The sequence below is a fragment of the Urocampus carinirostris genome, chromosome 3, assembly GCF_059441175.1.
Source record: "Urocampus carinirostris isolate Australia breed hairy pipefish chromosome 3, RoL_Ucar_1.0, whole genome shotgun sequence".
Taxonomy (NCBI): domain Eukaryota; kingdom Metazoa; phylum Chordata; class Actinopteri; order Syngnathiformes; family Syngnathidae; genus Urocampus; species Urocampus carinirostris.
Window position 1 is genome coordinate 43,244,179 of NC_142351.1, and position 5,755 is coordinate 43,249,933.

Genomic DNA, 5,755 nt, shown 5'->3' on the forward strand with positions numbered 1-5,755 from the left:
ATCGCGCCTGAAAGTACCCGCGCAGTGGGTCAGGGGCTCGCTCGCGAATAACAAGGATAAACGGTGCAGATAATGAGATGAGATGAGATTTTTTTTTTCTTTTTGAAGGGGCGTTGCTACTTCGCAGATTATCAGTTTTTGCGGGTGGTTTTGGTCCCCATTAAGCGGGTCTAAAAAAATAATTAAGAACAAAAATTGTTTTTTTTTTTTTTTTTTTGAAGGTGCGCCGCTACTTCGCGGATTTTCACTTATCGCGGGTGGTTTTGGTCCCCATTAACCGCAATAACCAAGGTCTTACTGTACAGAATAGTAAAAAATGCTTTCTCTGTGCCGTCAACCCAACTGCTATTCACATTCATCTTTTTCGGCCAATTGCAGGCTTTGTTTTGCCGCTTTAGCCTATGCCAGCCTGTAAATGATAAAAAGGATCCGCCCCTTTACCTCCGAATAACTTTAGCCAATAGTGATCAAGTCAACTGATGATTGACACATCTTTTTTGGCCAATTGCAGGCTTTGTTTTGCTGCTTAAGCCTATGCCAGCCTGTAAATGATAAAAAGGATCTGCCCCTTTACCTCCGAATAACTTTAGCCAATAGTGATCAATTCAAATGATGATTGACACATTAGTTAGCCAATGAAACGCCGGTAAATGAATCCCAGCATACACTGCGGACTACTTGGCGTTCGGGGGAAAATCTAGTCGGCGGCCTGCAAGTTAGTTGCAAGACTTTGCAACTTAATATTGATCCATAAATAAGGCGCACTGTATTATAAGGCGCATGGTCAGCTTTTGAAAAAAAAGAGGCTTTTAGGTGCGCCTTATAGTGCGGAAAATACGGTAATACAAAAATACCACTTCATAATACTAAAATGCAAAAAAGTACCAGATTTTTTTACGACAGAAATGCTGCAAAACTGCACCTAAAGCAATACTACAAAAATTATACTATGGAAATACGACAAAAATACTACTAAAATTATACTACAGTAATATTTTATGAAAGAAACACTCCAGATATACATAACATTTTCTCCTACAAAAATACTATAAAATACAACATAAATAGTACAAAAATACAAAGAAAAAAAGTATTACTACAAAAACACCAAAATCACAAAAGCACTGTTACACTACAAAAATACTACCGACATACAATTAAAAATCTACTATTGTAATCCAACAAAAATACTCAACAATTTATGACTATTGAAAAACTACCAAAAAACTGCTGCAGAAATAGTATTAAAATAAAACTAGAGTAATACTACAAAAAAACTACTAAACTTCAACAAAAATCCGACGACAGAAATACTAAAAAATGTTTTTTAAAAAGTCCAAATACTGCAACACTTGAACACTAAATGCTGTCTCCGTCGGATGCGGACATTATAATTCACGCGTTTGTTACTTCTCGTCTCGATTACTGTAATGCACTACTCTCCGGTCTCCCGAAGTCCAATATCAAGAGTCTTCAGCTAGTACAAAATGCTGCAGCGAGGCTTTTAACTAAGGCAAGAAAGTTTGATCACATTACCCCGATTTTAGCTAACCTGCATTGGCTCCCTGTTAGCTTAAGATGTGATTTTAAGGTTCATGCATGGACTTGCTCCCTCATATCTTTCAGATTTAATTTCCCCCTATGTTCTGGTCCGGAGCCTTCATTCTGAAAGTGCTGGTCTACTGGCGATCCCAAGAGCCAAGAAGTGTTCCGCAAGTTCGAGAGCGTTCACCATCCGGGCACCTGTGCTGTGGAATGCTCTTCCCCCTGAGATCAGATCTGCAACCTCAGTGGAAATCTTTGAATCTAAGCTTAAAACACACTTCTACTCTATAGCATATGAATAACCTATACTTTTTGTGGACAATATCTCTGTCCATCCATCCATCCATCCATCCATTGTCTTCCGCTTATCCGAGGTCGGGTCGCGGGGGCAGCAGCGTTAAAAGGGAAGCCCAGACGTCCCTATCCCCAGCCACCTCCTCCAGCTCATCCGACGGGACCCCGAGGCGCTCCCAAGCCAGCCGAGAGACATAGTCTCTCCGACGTGTCCTGGGTCGCCCCCGGGGCCTCCTGCCGGTGGGACATGCCCGGAACACGTCCCGAGGGAGGCGTCCAGGAGGCATCCTTATAAGATGCCCGAGCCACCTCAACTGGCTCCTCTCAACGCGGAGGAGCAGTGGCTCTACACCGAGTCCCTCCCGGATGACTGAGCTTCTCACCTTATCTCTAAGAGAGAACCCAGCCACCCTGAGGAGGAAACTCGTTTCGGCCACTTGTATCCGGGATCGTGTTCTTTCGGTCATGACCCAAAGTTCATGACCATAGGTGAGGTTAGGAACGTAGATCGACCGGTAGATCGAGAGCTTTGCCTTTCGGCTCAGCTTCTTCTGCACCACGACGGACCGGTACAGGGTCCGGATGACGGCAGACGCTGCATCGACACGTCTGTCGATCTCCAGTTCCATCCTACCCTCACTCATGAACAAGACCCCAAGATACTTGAACTCCTCCACTTGGGGCAAGACCTCCTCCCCGACCCGGAGGGAGCATACCACCCTTTTCCGACTTAGAACCATGGCCTCGGTCTTGGAGGTGCTGATCCTCATCCCGGCCGCTTCACACTCGGCTGCGAATCGCTCCAGCGAAAGCTGAAGATCACGGCCTGAGGAAGCCAACAGCACCACGTCATCTGCAAAAAGCAGTGATGCAATGCTGGGGCCCCCAAATCGGACTCCATCCCCACCAAGGCTGCGCCTAGAAATTCTGTCCATAAAAGTTATGAACAGAATCGGTGACAAAGGGCAGCCCTGGCGGAGCCCAACCCTCCCCGGGAACGAATCCGACTTACTGCTGGCAATGCGGACCAGACTCTGGCACCGGGCATACAGGGACCGCACAGCCCGGATAAGACTGTGCGGTACCCCATACTCCCGAAGCACCCCCCACAGGGACTCTCGAGGAACACGGTCGAATGCCTTCTCCAAGTCCACAAAACATATGTAGACCGGACAGGCAAACTCCCATGCACCCTCAAAGACCCTGCAGAGTGTATAGAGTTGGTCCAGTGTTCCACGGCCAGGACGAAAACCACACTGTTCCTCCTGAATCCAAGATTCGACTTCCTGGCGGACCCTCCTCTCCAGTACCCCTGAATAGACCTTACCAGGGAGGCTGAGAAGTGTGATTCCTCTGTAGTTGGAACACACTCTCCGGTCCCCCTTCTTAAAGAGGCGAACCACAACCCCAGTCTGCCTGTCCAGAGGCACTGTCCCCGATGTCCACGCGATGTTGCAGTGGCGTGTCATGGTTGACACGCCCACAACATCCAGAGCCTTAATGAAATCCGGGCGGATCTCATCGACCCTCGGGGCCCTGCCACCGAGGAGTTTTTTGACCACCTCGGTGACTTCAACCCCAGTGATACGAGAGCCCAACCCAGAGTCCCCAGGCTCTGCTTCCCCAGAGGAAGATGTGTCGGTGGGATTGAGGAGGTCTTCGAAGTACTCCGCCCACCGATTAACAACGTCCCGGTTCGAGGTCAGCAGCGTCCCGTCGGCACTATACAAAGTGTCGATGGCACACCGCTTCCCCCCCTAAGACGCCGGATGGTGGACCAGAATTTCCTCGAAGCCGAAGCCGCATTCCGCTTGGCCAGCCGATACCTGCCCAACGTACAGGCGCCGAGCCGTGGAGCAATTAATATGCCCACACCGGCTCTGCGCCTCTCACCACGGGCAACTCGAGAGTGGAAGAGAGTCCAACCCCTCTCGAGAGGACTGGTACCAAAGCCCAAGCCGTGCGTAGAGGTGAGTCCGACTATATCCGGTCGGAATTTCTCAACCTCACGCACCAACTCGGGCTCCTTCCCTGCCAGAGAGGTAACATTCCATGTCCCAAAAGCCAGTTTCTGTAGCCGGGGATCGTCGCGCCAACGACCCCTCCCTTGGCCGCTACCCAGCTCTCTGCGCACCTGACCCCTTTGGCCCCTCCTACAGGTGGTGAGCCCATGGGAAGAGGGTCCCACGTCGTCCCTTCGGGCTGTGCCCCGACAATGTCTCTGTATTATTTGTAATTGCAACATCCTTTTCTGTCTGGTCATCCTGAAAGGGGGATTACCACATGTGCGGTCCCTTCTCAAGGTTTCTTCATTTTCCTCATGTTGAGGTTTTTGAGTTTTTCCTTGCCCTCATGTTGGTTTCAGATCAGGGGATGGTGTAATAATAGCCTGTAATAATAGTCTGTGCAATAACCGAAGCAGCCCTTTGAGACTCTTTGTGATTAAGGGCTATACAAATAAAAATGACTTGACTTGACTAAATATCAAATGAAGTCCTTTTTTTTAAAACAGGGACCTTATTGATTGTTTTGCTTAAATCGTGATTGTTTCAAGACCAATTTGTTGAGACTAATTAGGTTCAAAAGAACTATACCTGTCATGAACCAGAACAGGATCAGGACCCAAACGCGTGACGTTTCTCACACAAGCCTTTTATTTTACGGGAAATGGGGAGTCATGCACGTTAGGCAGCAGTCTGGCGTGAAATGAGAGGAAGCCATAGGCCGACGAGATCGATACCAATTGCCCAAGTAGATATTGGACAAATGGGGTTGATACCGGACAGGACGGGACAGAGAGAATTGATAATGAAACAGGATATCGAAATAAGGTTCGATCTCTTGACCTCAATACTGTGCCGCACACGCGATTATATATATATATATATATATATATACACATATATATACTGGTATATATGGGCAGCACGGCAGCGCAGTGGTTAGTGCGTGTGCGTCACAGTTCTGAGGTCTTGAGATCAAACCTCCTGTGTGGAGTTTGTATGTTTTCCACGTGCTTGCGTGGGTTTCCTCCGGGCACTCAGTTTTCCTCCCGCATTCCAAAAACATGCATGTTAGACTAATTGGCCTAGGTGTGAATGAGCGAGTGAGTTGTCCGTCTCTGTGTGCCCTGGAACTGGCTGGCAACCAGTTCAGGGTGTCCCCTGCCCACTGCCCGAAGATAGCTGGGATGGGCTCCAGCACTCCTGCGACCCTACTGAGGATAAGCGGTCCAGATAATGGATGTATATATATATATATATATATATATATATATATATATATATATGTGCACACTGCCCGGAGATGGCTGGGATGGGCTCCAGCCCCCCCCGCGACCCTAATGAGGATAAGCGGTACGGCTAATGAGATGAGATGAGATGAGATGTGCACAGGGCAGCACAGTGGTTAGCGCGTGTGCGGCACAGTTCTAAGGTCTTGGGAACCTCCTGTGTGGGTTGAAATCCAGCTACCGGACTTACTTTGCGTAGTTTGTATGTTCTCCCCGTGCTTGCGTGGGTTTCCTCCGGGCACTCCGGTTTCCTCCCACATTCCAAAGACATACATTTCAGGCTAATTGGCCGATCCAAATTGTCCCTAGGTGTGAGCGGGTGAGTTGTCCGTCTCTGTGTGCCCTGGAACTGTCTGGCAACCAGTTCAGGGTGTCCCCTGCCCACTTCCCGAAGATAGCTGGGATGGGCTCCAGCACCCCTGTGACCATACTGAGTATAAGCGGTCCAGATAATGGATGGATATATATATATATATATATATATATATATATATATATATATATATATATATATATATATATATATATATATATATATATTGTACTGTTTACAGTATATCGAAAGAGAGAGCAAGAAGGAGGAGGAAAAAGAGAGGGCTTTCACTTCCAAGAGCCAACTCATAG